The sequence below is a fragment of the Rhynchophorus ferrugineus genome, unplaced genomic scaffold, assembly GCF_030347505.1.
Source record: "Rhynchophorus ferrugineus isolate W39M unplaced genomic scaffold, kcgeb_rfMv2 rfM11, whole genome shotgun sequence".
NCBI lineage: Eukaryota > Metazoa > Arthropoda > Insecta > Coleoptera > Curculionidae > Rhynchophorus > Rhynchophorus ferrugineus.
Window position 1 is genome coordinate 19,415,981 of NW_027472590.1, and position 19,824 is coordinate 19,435,804.

A 19,824-nucleotide genomic window follows, 5' to 3' on the forward strand; every position below is an offset into this window, starting at 1 on the left:
TAATGCAATTTGGCAACCGGCAATGTAACTAGCATGCCAAATATTACTTGGAGTCTGAATTGGAACGAAATCGCCAATTCATTAGACCATTTTACAATTTGGGCCTAAGTTAGAAGCAGAGCCTAAGGTGTAAATTTTCGATAGTCCATATCTCGGAAACTATAAGAGATAATGCAATTTGGCAACCGGCAATGTAATTAGCATGCCAAATATTACTTGGAGTCTGAATTGGCACGAAATCGCCAATTCATAAGACCATTTTACAATTTTGGCCCCAGTTAAAGGAAGAGCCAAATTGTAAAATTTCGATGCTCCATATCTCGGAAACCATAAGAGATAATGCAATTTGGCAATCGGTAATATAATTAGCATGCCATGTATTACTTGGAATGTGAATTGGAAAGAAATCGCCAATACATAAGACCATTTTACAATTTTGGCCACAGTTAGAGGAAGAGCCAAATTGTAAAATTTCGATTCTTTATATCTCGGAAACTATAAGAGATAATGCAATTTGGCAACCGGCAATGTAATTAGCATGCCGAATTTTACTTGGAATGTGAATTGGAACGAAATCGCCAATAGATAAGACCATTTTACAATTTGGGCCCAAGTTAGAAGCAGAGCCTAAGGTGTAAATTATCGATAGTCCATATCTCGGAGACTATAAGAGATAATGCAATTTGGCAACCGGCAATGTAATTAGCATGCCGAATATTACTTGGAATGTGAATTGGAACGAAATCGCCAATAGATAAGACCATTTTACAATTTGGGCCCAAGTTAGAAGCAGAGCCTAAGGTGTAAATTATCGATAGTCCATATCTCGGAGACTATAAGAGATAATGCAATTTGGCAACCGGCAATGTAATTAGCATGCCGAATATTACTTGGAATGTGAATTGGAACGAAATCGCCAATAGATAAGACCATTTTACAATTTGGGCCCAAGTTAGAAGCAGAGCCTAAGGTGTAAATTATCGATAGTCCATATCTCGGAGACTATAAGAGATAATGCAATTTGGCAACCGGCAATGTAATTAGCATGCCGAATATTACTTGAAATGTGAATTGGAACGAAATCGCCAATAGATAAGACCATTTTACAATTTGGGCCCAAGTTAGAAGCAGAGCCTAAGGTGTAAATTATCGATAGTCCATATCTCGGAAACTATAAGAGATAATGCAATTTAGCAACCGGCAATGTAATTAGCATGCCGAATATTACTTGGAATGTGAATTGGAACGAGATCGCCAAAAGATAAGACCATTTTACAATATGGGCCCAAGTTAGAAGCAGAGCCTAAGGTGTAAATTATCGATAGTCCATACCTCGGAAACTATAAGAGATAATGCAACTTGGCAACCGGCAATGTAATTAGCATGCCGAATATTACTTGGAATGTGAATTGGAACGAAATCGCCAATAGATAAGGCCATTTTACAATATGGGCCCAAGTTAGAAGCAGAGCCTAAGGTGTAAATTATCGATAGTCCATATCTCGGAAACTATAAGAGATAATGCAATTTGGCAACCGGCAATGTAATTAGCATGCCGAATATTACTTGGAATGTGAATTGGAACGAAATCGCCAATAGATAAGACCATTTTACAATTTGGGCCCAAGTTAGAAGCAGAGCCTAAGGTGTAAATTATCGATAGTCCATATCTCGGAGACTATAAGAGATAATGCAATTTGGCAACCGGCAATGTAATTAGCATGCCGAATATTACTTGGAATGTGAATTGGAACGAAATCGCCAATAGATAAGACCATTTTACAATTTGGGCCTAAGTTAGAAGCAGAGCCTAAGGTGTAAATATTCGATAGTCCATATCTCGGAAACTATAAGAGATAATGCAATTTGGCAAACGGCAATGTAACTAGCATGCTGAATATTACTTGGAATGTGAATTGGAACGAAATCGCCAATAGATAAGACCATTTTACAATTTGGGCCCAAGTTAGAAGCAGAGCCTAAGGTGTAAATTATCGATAATCCATATCTCGGAAACTATAAGAGATAATGCAATTTGGCAACCGGCAATGTAATTAGCATGCCGAATATTACTTGGAATGTGAATTGGAACGAAATCGCCAATAGATAAGACCATTTTACAATTTGGGCCCAAGTTAGAAGCAGAGCCTAAGGTGTAAATTATCGATAGTCCATATCTCGGAGACTATAAGAGATAATGCAATTTGGCAACCGGCAATGTAATTAGCATGCCGAATATTACTTGGAATGTGAATTGGAACGAAATCGCCAATAGATAAGACCATTTTACAATTTGGGCCCAAGTTAGAAGCAGAGCCTTAGGTGTAAATTATCGATAGTCCATATCTCGGAAACTATAAGAGATAATGCAACTTGGCAACCGGCAATGTAATTAGCATGCCGAATATTACTTGGAATGTGAATTGGAACGAAATCGCCAATAGATAAGACCATTTTACAATTTGGACCCAAGTGAGAAGCAGAGCCTAAGGTGTAAATTATCGATGGTCCATATCTCGGAAACTATAAGAGATAATGCAATTTGGCAACCGGCAATGTAATTAGCATGCCGAATATTACTTGGAATGTGAATTGGAACGAAATCGCCAATAGATAAGACCATTTTACAATTTGGGCCCAAGTTAGAAGCAGAGCCTAAGGTGTAAATTATCGATAGTCCATATCTCGGAGACTATAAGAGATAATGCAATTTGGCAACCGGCAATGTAATTAGCATGCCGAATATTACTTGAAATGTGAATTGGAACGAAATCGCCAATAGATAAGACCATTTTACAATTTGGGCCCAAGTTAGAAGCAGAGCCTAAGGTGTAAATTATCGATAGTCCATATCTCGGAAACTATAAAAGATAATGCAATTTGGCAACCGGCAATGTAATTAGCATGCCGAATATTACTTGAAATGTGAATTGGAACGAAATCGCCAAAAGATAAGACCATTTTACAATTTGGGCCCAAGTTAGAAGCAGAGCCTAAGGTGTAAATTATCGATAGTCCATACCTCGGAAACTATAAGAGATAATGCAACTTGGCAACCGGCAATGTAATTAGCATGCCGAATATTACTTGGAATGTGAATTGGAACGAAATCGCCAATAGATAAGACCATTTTACAATTTGGACCCAAGTTAGAAGCAGAGCCTAAGGTGTAAATTATCGATAGTCCATATCTCGGAAACTATAAGAGATAATGCAATTTGGCAACCGGCAATGTAATTAGCATGCCGAATATTACTTGGAATGTGAATTGGAACGAAATCGCCAATAGATAAGACCATTTTACAATTTGGGCCCAAGTTAGAAGCAGAGCCTAAGGTGTAAATTATCGATAGTCCATATCTCGGAGACTATAAGAGATAATGCAATTTGGCAATCGGCAATGTAATTAGCATGCCGAATATTACTTGAAATGTGAATTGGAACGAAATCGCCAATAGATAAGACCATTTTACAATTTGGGCCCAAGTTAGAAGCAGAGCCTAAGGTGTAAATTATCGATAGTCCATATCTCGGAAACTATAAGAGATAATGCAATTTGGCAACCGGCAATGTAATTAGCATGCCGAATATTACTTGGAATGTGAATTGGAACGAAATCGCCAATAGATAAGACCATTTTACAATTTGGGCCCAATTTAGAAGCAGAGCCTAAGGTGTAAATTATCGATAGTCCATATCTCGGAGACTATAAGAGATAATGCAATTTGGCAACCGGCAATGTAATTAGCATGCCGAATATTACTTGAAATGTGAATTGGAACGAAATCGCCAATAGATAAGACCATTTTACAATTTGGGCCCAAGTTAGAAGCAGAGCCTAAGGTGTAAATTATCGATAGTCCATATCTCGGAAACTATAAGAGATAATGCAATTTGGCAACCGGCAATGTAATTAGCATGCCGAATATTACTTGGAATGTGAATTGGAACGAAATCGCCAATAGATAAGACCATTTTACAATTTGGGCCCAAGTTAGAAGCAGAGCCTTAGGTGTAAATTATCGATAGTCCATATCTTGGAAACTATAAGAGATAATGCAACTTGGCCACCGGCAATGTAATTAGCATGCCGAATATTACTTGGAATGTGAATTGGAACGAAATCGCCAATAGATAAGGCCATTTTACAATATGGGCCCAAGTTAGAAGCAGAGTCTAAGGTGTAAATTATCGATAGTCCGTATCTCGGTAACTATAAGAGATCATGCAATTTGGCAACCGGCAATGTAATTAGCATGCCGAATATTACTTGGAATGTGAATTGGAACGAAATCGCCAATAGATAAGACCATTTTACAATTTGGGCCCAAGTTAGAAGCAGAGCCTAAGGTGTAAATTATCGATAGTCCATATCTCGGAAACTATAAGAGATAATGCAATTTGGCAACCGGCAATGTAATTAGCATGCCGAATATTACTTGGAATGTGAATTGGAACGAAATCGCCAATAGATAAGACCATTTTACAATTTGGGCCCAAGTTAGAAGCAGAGCCTAAGGTGTAAATTATCGATAGTCCATATCTCGGAAACTATAAGAGATAATGCAATTTGGCAACCGGCAATGTAATTAGCATGCCGAATATCACTTGGAATGTGAATTGGAACGAAATCGCCAATAGATAAGACCATTTTACAATTTGGGCCCAAGTTAGAAGCAGAGCCTAAGGTGTAAATTATCGATAGTCCATATCTCGGAGACTATAAGAGATAATGCAATTTGGCAACCGGCAATGTAATTAGCATACCGAATATTACTTGGAATGTGAATTGGAACGAAATCGCCAATAGATAAGACCATTTTACAATTTGGGCCCAAGTTAGAAGCAGAGCCTAAGGTGTAAATTATCGATAGTCCATATCTCGGAAACTATAAGAGATAATGCAATTTGGCAACCGGCAATGTAATTAGCATGCCGAATATTACTTGGAATGTGAATTGGAACGAAATCGCCAATAGATAAGACCATTTTACAATTTGGGCCCAAGTTAGAAGCAGAGCCTTAGGTGTAAATTATCGATAGTCCATATCTCGGAAACTATAAGAGATAATGCAACTTGGCCACCGGCAATGTAATTAGCATGCCGAATATTACTTGGAATGTGAATTGGAACGAAATCGCCAATAGATAAGGCCATTTTACAATTTGGGCCCAAGTTAGAAGCAGAGTCTAAGGTGTATATTATCGATAGTCCGTATCTCGGAAACTATAAGAGATAATGCAATTTGGCAACCGGCAATGTAATTAGCATGCCGAATATTACTTGGAATGTGAATTGGAACGAGATCGCCAAAAGATAAGACCATTTTACAATTTGGGCCCAAGTTAGAAGCAGAGCCTAAGGTGTAAATTATCGATAGTCCATACCTCGGAAACTATAAGAGATAATGCAACTTGGCCACCGGCAATGTAATTAGCATGCCGAATATTACTTGGAATGTGAATTGGAACGAAATCGCCAATAGATAAGACCATTTTACAATTTGGGCCCAAGTTAGAAGCAGAGTCTAAGGTGTAAATTATCGATAGTCCATATCTCGGAAACTATAAGAGATAATGCAATTTGGCAACCGGCAATGTAATTAGCATGCCGAATATTAATTGGAATGTGAATTGGAACGAAATCGCCAATAGATAAGACCATTTTACAATTTGGGCCCAAGTTAGAAGCAGAGCCTAGTGTGTAAATTATCGATAGTCCATATCTCGGAAACTATAAGAGATAATGCAATTTGGCAACCGGCAATGTAATTAGCATGCCGAATATTACTTGGAATGTGAATTGGAACGAAATCGCCAACAGATAAGACCATTTTACAATTTGGGCCCAAGTTAGAAGCGGAGCCTAAGGTGTAAATTATTGATAGTCCATATCTCGGAAACTATAAGAGATAATGCAATTTGGCAACCGGCAATGTAATTAGCATGCCGAATATTACTTGGAATGTGAATTGGAACGAAATCGCCAATAGATAAGACCATTTTACAATTTGGGCCCAAGTTAGAAGCAGAGCTTAAGGTGTAAATTATCGATAGTCCATATCTCGGAAACTATAAGAAATAATGCAATTTGGCAACCGGCAATGTAATTAGCATGCCGAATATTACTTGGAATGTGAATTGGAACGAAATCGCCAACAGATAAGACCATTTTACAATTTGGGCCCAAGTTAGAAGCAGAGCCTAAGGTGTAAATTATTGATAGTCCATATCTCGGAAACTATAAGAGATAATGCAATTTGGCAACCGGCAATGTAATTAGCATGCCGAATATTACTTGGAATGTGAAATGGAACGAAATCGCCAATAGATAAGACCATTTTACAATTTGGGCCCAAGTTAGAAGCAGAGCCTAAGGAGTAAATTATCGATAGTCCATATCTCGGAAACTATAAGAGATAATGCAATTTGGCAACCGGCAATGTAATTAGCATGCCGAATATTACTTGGAATGTGAATTGGAACGAAATCGCCAATAGATAAGACCATTTTACAATTTGGGCCCAAGTTAGAAGCAGAGCCTAAGGTGTAAATTTTCGATAGTTCATATCTCGGAAACTATAAGAGATAATGCAATTTGGCAACCGGCAACGTAATTAGCATGCCTAATATTACTTGGAGTCTGAATTGGAACGAAATCGCCAATACATAAGACCATTTTACAATTTGGGCCTAAGTTAGAAGCAGAGCCTAAGGTGTAAATTTTCGATAGTCCACATCTCGGAAACTATAAGAGATAATGCAATTTGGCAACCGGCAATGTAACTAGCATGCCAAATATTACTTGGAGTCTGAATTGGAACGAAATCGCCAATTCATTAGACCATTTTACAATTTGGGCCTAAGTTAGAAGCAGAGCCTAAGGTGTAAATTTTCGATAGTCCATATCTCGGAAACTATAAGAGATAATGCAATTTGGCAACCGGCAATGTAATTAGCATGCCAAATATTACTTGGAGTCTGAATTGGCACGAAATCGCCAATTCATAAGACCATTTTACAATTTTGGCCCCAGTTAAAGGAAGAGCCAAATTGTAAAATTTCGATGCTCCATATCTCGGAAACCATAAGAGATAATGCAATTTGGCAATCGGTAATATAATTAGCATGCCATGTATTACTTGGAATGTGAATTGGAAAGAAATCGCCAATACATAAGACCATTTTACAATTTTGGCCACAGTTAGAGGAAGAGCCAAATTGTAAAATTTCGATTCTTTATATCTCGGAAACTATAAGAGATAATGCAATTTGGCAACCGGCAATGTAATTAGCATGCCGAATTTTACTTGGAATGTGAATTGGAACGAAATCGCCAATAGATAAGACCATTTTACAATTTGGGCCCAAGTTAGAAGCAGAGCCTAAGGTGTAAATTATCGATAGTCCATATCTCGGAGACTATAAGAGATAATGCAATTTGGCAACCGGCAATGTAATTAGCATGCCGAATATTACTTGGAATGTGAATTGGAACGAAATCGCCAATAGATAAGACCATTTTACAATTTGGGCCCAAGTTAGAAGCAGAGCCTAAGGTGTAAATTATCGATAGTCCATATCTCGGAGACTATAAGAGATAATGCAATTTGGCAACCGGCAATGTAATTAGCATGCCGAATATTACTTGGAATGTGAATTGGAACGAAATCGCCAATAGATAAGACCATTTTACAATTTGGGCCCAAGTTAGAAGCAGAGCCTAAGGTCTAAATTATCGATAGTCCATATCTCGGAGACTATAAGAGATAATGCAATTTGGCAACCGGCAATGTAATTAGCATGCCGAATATTACTTGAAATGTGAATTGGAACGAAATCGCCAATAGATAAGACCATTTTACAATTTGGGCCCAAGTTAGAAGCAGAGCCTAAGGTGTAAATTATCGATAGTCCATATCTCGGAAACTATAAGAGATAATGCAATTTAGCAACCGGCAATGTAATTAGCATGCCGAATATTACTTGGAATGTGAATTGGAACGAGATCGCCAAAAGATAAGACCATTTTACAATATGGGCCCAAGTTAGAAGCAGAGCCTAAGGTGTAAATTATCGATAGTCCATACCTCGGAAACTATAAGAGATAATGCAACTTGGCAACCGGCAATGTAATTAGCATGCCGAATATTACTTGGAATGTGAATTGGAACGAAATCGCCAATAGATAAGGCCATTTTACAATATGGGCCCAAGTTAGAAGCAGAGCCTAAGGTGTAAATTATCGATAGTCCATATCTCGGAAACTATAAGAGATAATGCAATTTGGCAACCGGCAATGTAATTAGCATGCCGAATATTACTTGGAATGTGAATTGGAACGAAATCGCCAATAGATAAGACCATTTTACAATTTGGGCCCAAGTTAGAAGCAGAGCCTAAGGTGTAAATTATCGATAGTCCATATCTCGGAGACTATAAGAGATAATGCAATTTGGCAACCGGCAATGTAATTAGCATGCCGAATATTACTTGAAATGTGAATTGGAACGAAATCGCCAATAGATAAGACCATTTTACAATTTGGGCCCAAGTTAGAAGCAGAGCCTAAGGTGTAAATTATCGATAGTCCATATCTCGGAAACTATAAGAGATAATGCAATTTAGCAACCGGCAATGTAATTAGCATGCCGAATATTACTTGGAATGTGAATTGGAACGAAATCGCCAATAGATAAGACCATTTTACAATTTGGGCCCAAGTTAGAAGCAGAGCCTTAGGTGTAAATTATCGATAGTCCATATCTTGGAAACTATAAGAGATAATGCAACTTGGCCACCGGCAATGTAATTAGCATGCCGAATATTACTTGGAATGTGAATTGGAACGAAATCGCCAATAGATAAGGCCATTTTACAATATGGGCCCAAGTTAGAAGCAGAGTCTAAGGTGTAAATTATCGATAGTCCGTATCTCGGAAACTATAAGAGATCATGCAATTTGGCAACCGGCAATGTAATTAGCATGCCGAATATTACTTGGAATGTGAATTGGAACGAAATCGCCAATAGATAAGACCATTTTACAATTTGGGCCCAAGTTAGAAGCAGAGCCTAAGGTGTAAATTATCGATAGTCCATATCTCGGAAACTATAAGAGATAATGCAATTTGGCAACCGGCAATGTAATTAGCATGCCGAATATTACTTGGAATGTGAATTGGATCGAAATCGCCAATAGATAAGACCATTTTACAATTTGGGCCCAAGTTAGAAGCAGAGCCTAAGGTGTAAATTATCGATAGTCCATATCTCCGAAACTATAAGAGATCATGCAATTTGGCAACCGGCAATGTAATTAGCATGCCGAATATTACTTGGAATGTGAATTGGAACGAAATCGCCAATAGATAAGACCATTTTACAATTTGGGCCCAAGTTAGAAGCAGAGCCTAAGGTGTAAATTTTCGATAGTTCATATCTCGGAAACTATAAGAGATAATGCAATTTGGCAACCGGCAACGTAATTAGCATGCCTAATATTACTTGGAGTCTGAATTGGAACGAAATCGCCAATACATAAGGCCATTTTACAATTTGGGCCTAAGTTAGAAGCAGAGCCTAAGGTGTAAATTTTCGATAGTCCATATCTCGGAAACTATAAGAGATAATGCAATTTGGCAACCGGCAATGTAACTAGCATGCCAAATATTACTTGGAGTCTGAATTGGAACGAAATCGCCAATTCATTAGACCATTTTACAATTTGGGCCTAAGTTAGAAGCAGAGCCTAAGGTGTAAATTTTCGATAGTCCATATCTCGGAAACTATAAGAGATAATGCAATTTGGCAACCGGCAATGTAATTAGCATGCCAAATATTACTTGGAGTCTGAATTGGCACGAAATCGCCAATTCATAAGACCATTTTACAATTTTGGCCCCAGTTAAAGGAAGAGCCAAATTGTAAAATTTCGATGCTCCATATCTCGGAAACCATAAGAGATAATGCAATTTGGCAATCGGTAATATAATTAGCATGCCATGTATTACTTGGAATGTGAATTGGAACGAAATCGCCAATACATAAGACCATTTTACAATTTTGGCCACAGTTAGAGGGAGAGCCAAATTGTAAAATTTCGATTCTTTATATCTCGGAAACTATAAGAGATAATGCAATTTGGCAACCGGCAATGTAATTAGCATGCCGAATTTTACTTGGAATGTGAATTGGAACGAAATCGCCAATAGATAAGACCATTTTACAATTTGGGCCCAAGTTAGAAGCAGAGCCTAAGGTGTAAATTATCGATAGTCCATATCTCGGAGACTATAAGAGATAATGCAATTTGGCAACCGGCAATGTAATTAGCATGCCGAATATTACTTGGAATGTGAATTGGAACGAAATCGCCAATAGATAAGACCATTTAACAATTTCGGCCCAAGTTAGAAGCAGAGCCTAAGGTGTAAATTATCGATAGTCCATATCTCGGAGACTATAAGAGATAATGCAATTTGGCAACCGGCAATGTAATTAGCATGCCGAATATTACTTGGAATGTGAATTGGAACGAAATCGCCAATAGATAAGACCATTTTACAATTTGGGCCCAAGTTAGAAGCAGAGCCTAAGGTGTAAATTATCGATAGTCCATATCTCGGATACTATAAGAGATAATGCAATTTGGCAACCGGCAATGTAATTAGCATGCCGAATATTACTTGAAATGTGAATTGGAACGAAATCGCCAATAGATAAGACCATTTTACAATTTGGGCCCAAGTTAGAAGCAGAGCCTAAGGTGTAAATTATCGATAGTCCATATCTCGGAAACTATAAGAGATAATGCAATTTAGCAACCGGCAATGTAATTAGCATGCCGAATATTACTTGGAATGTGAATTGGAACGAGATCGCCAAAAGATAAGACCATTTTACAATTTGGGCCCAAGTTAGAAGCAGAGCCTAAGGTGTAAATTATCGATAGTCCATACCTCGGAAACTATAAGAGATAATGCAACTTGGCAACCGGCAATGTAATTAGCATGCCGAATATTACTTGGAATGTGAATTGGAACGAAATCGCCAATAGATAAGGCCATTTTACAATATGGGCCCAAGTTAGAAGCAGAGCCTAAGGTGTAAATTATCGATAGTCCATATCTCGGAAACTATAAGAGATAATGCAATTTGGCAACCGGCAATGTAATTAGCATGCCGAATATTACTTGGAATGTGAATTGGAACGAAATCGCCAATAGATAAGACCATTTTACAATTTGGGCCCAAGTTAGAAGCAGAGCCTAAGGTGTAAATTATCGATAGTCCATATCTCGGAGACTATAAGAGATAATGCAATTTGGCAACCGGCAATGTAATTAGCATGCCGAATATTACTTGAAATGTGAATTGGAACGAAATCGCCAATAGATAAGACCATTTTACAATTTGGGCCCAAGTTAGAAGCAGAGCCTAAGGTGTAAATTATCGATAGTCCATATCTCGGAAACTATAAGAGATAATGCAATTTAGCAACCGGCAATGTAATTAGCATGCCGAATATTACTTGGAATGTGAATTGGAACGAAATCGCCAATAGATAAGACCATTTTACAATTTGGGCCCAAGTTAGAAGCAGAGCCTTAGGTGTAAATTATCGATAGTCCATATCTTGGAAACTATAAGAGATAATGCAACTTGGCCACCGGCAATGTAATTAGCATGCCGAATATTACTTGGAATGTGAATTGGAACGAAATCGCCAATAGATAAGGCCATTTTACAATATGGGCCCAAGTTAGAAGCAGAGTCTAAGGTGTAAATTATCGATAGTCCGTATCTCGGAAACTATAAGAGATCATGCAATTTGGCAACCGGCAATGTAATTAGCATGCCGAATATTACTTGGAATGTGAATTGGAACGAAATCGCCAATAGATAAGACCATTTTACAATTTGGGCCCAAGTTAGAAGCAGAGCCTAAGGTGTAAATTATCGATAGTCCATATCTCGGAAACTATAAGAGATAATGCAATTTGGCAACCGGCAATGTAATTAGCATGCCGAATATTACTTGGAATGTGAATTGGAACGAAATCGCCAATAGATAAGACCATTTTACAATTTGGGCCCAAGTTAGAAGCAGAGCCTAAGGTGTAAATTATCGATAGTCCATATCTCGGAAACTATAAGAGATAATGCAATTTGGCAACCGGCAATGTAATTAGCATGCCGAATATTACTTGGAATGTGAATTGGAACGAAATCGCCAATAGATAAGACCATTTTACAATTTGTGCCCAAGTTAGAAGCAGAGCCTAAGGTGTAAATTATCGATAGTCCATATCTCGGAGACTGTAAGAGATAATGCAATTTGGCAACCGGCAATGTAATTAGCATACCGAATATTACTTGGAATGTGAATTGGAACGAAATCGCCAATAGATAAGACCATTTTACAATTTGGGCCCAAGTTAGAAGCAGAGCCTAAGGTGTAAATTATCGATAGTCCATATCTCGGAAACTATAAGAGATAATGCAATTTAGCAACCGGCAATGTAATTAGCATGCCGAATATTACTTGGAATGTGAATTGGAACGAAATCGCCAATAGATAAGACCATTTTACAATTTGTGCCCAAGTTAGAAGCAGAGCCTAAGGTGTAAATTATCGATAGTCCATATCTCGGAGACTGTAAGAGATAATGCAATTTGGCAACCGGCAATGTAATTAGCATGCCGAATATTACTTGAAATGTGAATTGGAACGAAATCGCCAATAGATAAGACCATTTTACAATTTGGGCCCAAGTTAGAAGCAGAGCCTAAGGTGTAAATTATCGATAGTCCATATCTCGGAGACTGTAAGAGATAATGCAATTTGGCAACCGGCAATGTAATTAGCATGCCGAATATTACTTGGAATGTGAATTGGAACGAAATCGCCAATAGATAAGACCATTTTACAATTTGGGCCCAAGTTAGAAGCAGAGCCTAAGGTGTAAATTATCGATAGTCCATATCTCGGAAACTATAAGAGATAATGCAATTTGGCAACCGGCAATGTAATTAGCATGCCGAATATTACTTGGAATGTGAATTGGAACGAAATCGCCAATAGATAAGACCATTTTACAATTTGTGCCCAAGTTAGAAGCAGAGCCTAAGGTGTAAATTATCGATAGTCCATATCTCGGAGACTGTAAGAGATAATGCAATTTGGCAACCGGCAATGTAATTAGCATGCCGAATATTACTTGAAATGTGAATTGGAACGAAATCGCCAATAGATAAGACCATTTTACAATTTGGGCCCAAGTTAGAAGCAGAGCCTAAGGTGTAAATTATCGATAGTCCATATCTCGGAAACTATAAGAGATAATGCAATTTAGCAACCGGCAATGTAATTAGCATGCCGAATATTACTTGGAATGTGAATTGGAACGAAATCGCCAATAGATAAGACCATTTTACAATTTGGGCCCAAGTTAGAAGCAGAGCCTTAGGTGTAAATTATCGATAGTCCATATCTTGGAAACTATAAGAGATAATGCAACTTGGCCACCGGCAATGTAATTAGCATGCCGAATATTACTTGGAATGTGAATTGGATCGAAATCGCCAATAGATAAGACCATTTTACAATTTGGGCCCAAGTTAGAAGCAGAGCCTAAGGTGTAAATTATCGATAGTCCATATCTCCGAAACTATAAGAGATCATGCAATTTGGCAACCGGCAATGTAATTAGCATGCCGAATATTACTTGGAATGTGAATTGGAACGAAATCGCCAATAGATAAGACCATTTTACAATTTGGGCCCAAGTTAGAAGCAGAGCCTAAGGTGTAAATTATCGATAGTCCATATCTCGGAAACTATAAGAGATAATGCAATTTGGCAACCGGCAATGTAATTAGCATGCCGAATATTACTTGGAATGTGAATTGGAACGAAATCGCCAATAGATAAGACCATTTTACAATTTGGGCCCAAGTTAGAAGCAGAGCCTAAGGTGTAAATTATCGATAGTCCATATCTCGGAAACTATAAGAGATAATGCAATTTGGCAACCGGCAATGTAATTAGCATGCCGAATATTACTTGGAATGTGAATTGGAACGAAATCGCCAATAGATAAGACCATTTTACAATTTGTGCCCAAGTTAGAAGCAGAGCCTAAGGTGTAAATTATCGATAGTCCATATCTCGGAGACTGTAAGAGATAATGCAATTTGGCAACCGGCAATGTAATTAGCATACCGAATATTACTTGGAATGTGAATTGGAACGAAATCGCCAATAGATAAGACCATTTTACAATTTGGGCCCAAGTTAGAAGCAGAGCCTAAGGTGTAAATTATCGATAGTCCATATCTCGGAAACTATAAGAGATAATGCAATTTGGCAACCGGCAATGTAATTAGCATGCCGAATATTACTTGGAATGTGAATTGGAACGAAATCGCCAACAGATAAGACCATTTTACAATTTGGGCCCAAGTTAGAAGCAGAGCCTTAGGTGTAAATTATCGATAGTCCATATCTCGGAAACTATAAGAGATAATGCAACTTGGCCACCGGCAATGTAATTAGCATGCCGAATATTACTTGGAATGTGAATTGGAACGAAATCGCCAATAGATAAGGCCATTTTACAATTTGGGCCCAAGTTAGAAGCAGAGTCTAAGGTGTATATTATCGATAGTCCGTATCTCGGAAACTATAAGAGATAATGCAATTTGGCAACCGGCAATGTAATTAGCATGCCGAATATTACTTGGAATGTGAATTGGAACGAGATCGCCAAAAGATAAGACCATTTTACAATTTGGGCCCAAGTTAGAAGCAGAGCCTAAGGTGTAAATTATCGATAGTCCATACCTCGGAAACTATAAGAGATAATGCAACTTGGCCACCGGCAATGTAATTAGCATGCCGAATATTACTTGGAATGTGAATTGGAACGAAATCGCCAATAGATAAGACCATTTTACAATTTGGGCCCAAGTTAGAAGCAGAGTCTAAGGTGTAAATTATCGATAGTCCATATCTCGGAAACTATAAGAGATAATGCAATTTGGCAACCGGAAATGTAATTAGCATGCCGAATATTACTTGGAATGTGAATTGGAACGAAATCGCCAATAGATAAGACCATTTTACAATTTGGGCCCAAGTTAGAAGCAGAGCCTAGGGTGTAAATTATCGATAGTCCATATCTCGGAAACTATAAGAGATAATGCAATTTGGCAACCGGCAATGTAATTAGCATGCCGAATATTACTTGGAATGTGAATTGGAACGAAATCGCCAACAGATAAGACCATTTTACAATTTGGGCCCAAGTTAGAAGCAGAGCCTAAGGTGTAAATTATTGATAGTCCATATCTCGGAAACTATAAGAGATAATGCAATTTGGCAACCGGCAATGTAATTAGCATGCCGAATATTACTTGGAATGTGAATTGGAACGAAATCGCCAATAGATAAGACCATTTTACAATTTGGGCCCAAGTTAGAAGCAGAGTCTAAGGTGTAAATAGGTTCGTCCATCGATAGTCCATATCGCGGAAACTATAAGAGATAATGCAATTTGGCAACCGGCAATGTAATTAGCATGCCGAATATTACTTGGAATGTGAATTGGAACGAAATCGCCAATTGATAAGACCATTTTACAATTTGGGCCCAAGTTAGAAGCAGAGCCTAAGGTGTAAATTATCGATAGTCCATATCTCGGAAACTATAAGAAATAATGCAATTTGGCAACCGGCAATGTAATTAGCATGCCGAATATTACTTGGAATGTGAATTGGTACGAAATCGCCAATAGATAAGACCATTTTACAATTTGGGCCCAAGTTAGAAGCAGAGCCTAAGGAGTAAATTATCGATAGTCCATATCTCGGAAACTATAAGAGATAATGCAACTTGGCCACCGGCAATGTAATTAGCATGCCGAATATTACATGGAATGTGAATTGGAACGAAATCGCCAATAGATAAGGCCATTTTACAATTTGGGCCCAAGTTAGAAGCAGAGTCTAAGGTGTATATTATCGATAGTCCGTATCTCGGAAACTATAAGAGATAATGCAATTTGGTAATCGGCAATGTAATTAGCATGCCGAATATTACTTGGAATTTGAATTGGAACGAAATCGCCAATATATAAGACCATTTTACAGTTTTGGCCCCAATTAGAGGAAGAGCCAAATTGTAAAATTTCGATACTCCATATCTCGGAAACCATAAGAGATAATGCAATTTGGCAATCGGCAATGTAATTAGCATGCCAAATATTACTTGGAGTCTGAATTGGAACCAAATCGCCAATTCATAAGACCATTTTACAATTTGGGCCTAAGTTAGAAGCTGAGCCTAAGGTGTAAATTTTCGATAGTCCATATCTCGGAAACTGTAATAGATAATGCAATTTGGCTATCGGCAATGTAATTAGCATGCCTAATATTACTAGAAATGTGTATTGGAACGAAATCGCCAATATATAAGACCATTTTAGAATTTTGGCCCAAGTTAGAAGCAGAGCCTAAGGTGTAAATATTCGATAGTCCATATCTCGGAAACTGTAATAGATAATGCAATTTGGCTATAGGCAATGTAATTAGCATGCCGAATATTACTTGGAATGCGAATTGGAACGAAATCGCCAATACATAAGACCATTTTACAATTTGGGCCCAAGTTAGGAGCAGAGCTTAAGATGTAAAATTTCGATACTCCATATCTCGGAAACCATAAGAGATAATGCAATTTGGCTATCGGCAATGTAATTAGCATGCCGAATATTACCTGAAATGTGAATTGGAACGAAATGGCCAATACCTAAGGCCATTTTACAATTTTGGCCCCAGTTAAAGGAAGAGCCAAATTGTAAAATTTCGATGCTCCTTATCTCGGAAACCATAAGAGATAATGCAATTTGGCAATCGGTAATATAATTTAGCATGCCATGTATTACTTGGAATGTGAATTGGATCAAAATCGCCAATATATAAGACCATTTTAGAATTTTGGCCACAGTTAGAGGAAGAGCCAAATTGTAAAATTTCGATTCTTTATATCTCGGAAACCATAAGAGATAATGCAATTTGGCAACCGGCAATGTAATTAGCATGCCGAATATTACTTGGAATGTGAATTGGAACGAAATCACCAATATATAAGACCATTTTACAATTTGGGCACAAGTTAGAAGCAGAGCCTAAGGTGTAAATATTCGATAGTCCATATCTCGGAAACCATGAGAGATAATGCAATTTGGCTATCGGCAATGTAATTAGCATGCCGAATATTGCTTGGAATGTGAATTGGAACGAAATCGCTAATATATAAGACCATTTTACAATTTGGGCACAAGTTAGAAGCAGAGCCTAAGGTGTAAATATTCGATAGTCCATATCTCGGAAACCATGAGAGATAATGCAATTTGGCATTCGGCAATGTAATTAACATGCCGAATATCACCTGGAGTGTAAATTGTAACGAAATCGCCAATACATAAGACCATTTTACAATTTGGTTCCAAGTTAGGAGCAGAGCCTAAGGTGTAAATATTCGATAGTCCATATCTCGGAAACTATAAGAGATAATGCAATTTGGCAAACGGCAATGTAACTAGCATGCTGAATATTACTTGGAATGTGAATTGGAACGAAATCGCCAATAGATAAGACCATTTTACAATTTGGGCCTAAGTTAGAAGCAGAGCCTAAGGTGTAAATATTCGATAGTCCATATCTCGGAAACTATAAGAGATAATGCAATTTGGCAAACGGCAATGTAACTAGCATGCTGAATATTACTTGGAATGTGAACTGGAACGAAATCGCCAATAGATAAGACCATTTTACAATTTGGGCCCAAGTTAGAAGCAGAGCCTAAGGTGTAAATTATCGATAATCCATATCTCGGAAACTATAAGAGATAATGCAATTTGGCAACCGGCAATGTAATTAGCATGCCGAATATTACTTGGAATGTGAATTGGAACGAAATCGCCAATAGATAAGACCATTTTACAATTTGGGCCCAAGTTAGAAGCAGAGCCTAAGGTGTAAATTATCGATAGTCCATATCTCGGAGACTATAAGAGACAATGCAATTTGGCAACCGGCAATGTAATTAGCATGCCGAATATTACTTGGAATGTGAATTGGAACGAAATCGCCAATAGATAAGACCATTTTACAATTTGGGCCCAAGTTAGAAGCAGAGCCTTAGGTCTAAATTATCGATAGTCCATATCTCGGAAACTATAAGAGATAATGCAACTTGGCAACCGGCAATGTAATTAGCATGCCGAATATTACTTGGAATGTGAATTGGAACGAAATCGCCAATAGATAAGACCATTTTACAATTTGGACCCAAGTGAGAAGCAGAGCCTAAGGTGTAAATTATCGATAGTCCATATCTCGGAAACTATAAGAGATAATGCAATTTGGCAACCGGCAATGTAATTAGCATGCCGAATATTACTTGGAATGTGAATTGGAACGAAATCGCCAATAGATAAGACCATTTTACAATTTGGGCCCAAGTTAGAAGCAGAGCCTAAGGTGTAAATTATCGATAGTCCATATCTCGGAGACTATAAGAGATAATGCAATTTGGCAACCGGCAATGTAATTAGCATGCCGAATATTACTTGAAATGTGAATTGGAACGAAATCGCCAATAGATAAGACCATTTTACAATTTGGGCCCAAGTTAGAAACAGAGCCTAAGGTGTAAATTATCGATAGTCCATATCTCGGAAACTATAAAAGATAATGCAATTTGGCAACCGGCAATGTAATTAGCATGCCGAATATTACTTGAAATGTGAATTGGAACGAAATCGCCAAAAGATAAGACCATTTTACAATTTGGGCCCAAGTTAGAAGCAGAGCCTAAGGTGTAAATTATCGATAGTCCATACCTCGGAAACTATAAGAGATAATGCAACTTGGCAACCGGCAATGTAATTAGCATGCCGAATATTACTTGGAATGTGAATTGGAACGAAATCGCCAATAGATAAGACCATTTTACAATTTGGACCCAAGTTAGAAGCAGAGCCTAAGGTGTAAATTATCGATAGTCCATATCTCGGAAACTATAAGAGATAATGCAATTTGGCAACCGGCAATGTAATTAGCATGCCGAATATTACTTGGAATGTGAATTGGAACGAAATCGCCAATAGATAAGACCATTTTACAATTTGGGCCCAAGTTAGAAGCAGAGCCTAAGGTGTAAATTATCGATAGTCCATATCTCGGAGACTATAAGAGATAATGCAATTTGGCAATCGGCAATGTAATTAGCATGCCGAATATTACTTGAAATGTGAATTGGAACGAAATCGCCAATAGATAAGACCATTTTACAATTTGGGCCCAAGTTAGAAGCAGAGCCTAAGGTGTAAATTATCGATAGTCCATATCTCGGAAACTATAAGAGATAATGCAATTTGGCAACCGGCAATGTAATTAGCATGCCGAATATTACTTGGAATGTGAATTGGAACGAAATCGCCAATAGATAAGACCATTTTACAATTTGGGCCCAAGTTAGAAGCAGAGCCTAAGGTGTAAATTATCGATAGTCCATATCTCGGAGACTATAAGAGATAATGCAATTTGGCAACCGGCAATGTAATTAGCATGCCGAATATTACTTGAAATGTGAATTGGAACGAAATCGCCAATAGATAAGACCATTTTACAATTTGGGCCCAAGTTAGAAGCAGAGCCTAAGGTGTAAATTATCGATAGTCCATATCTCGGAAACTATAAGAGATAATGCAATTTGGCAACCGGCAATGTAATTAGCATGCCGAATATTACTTG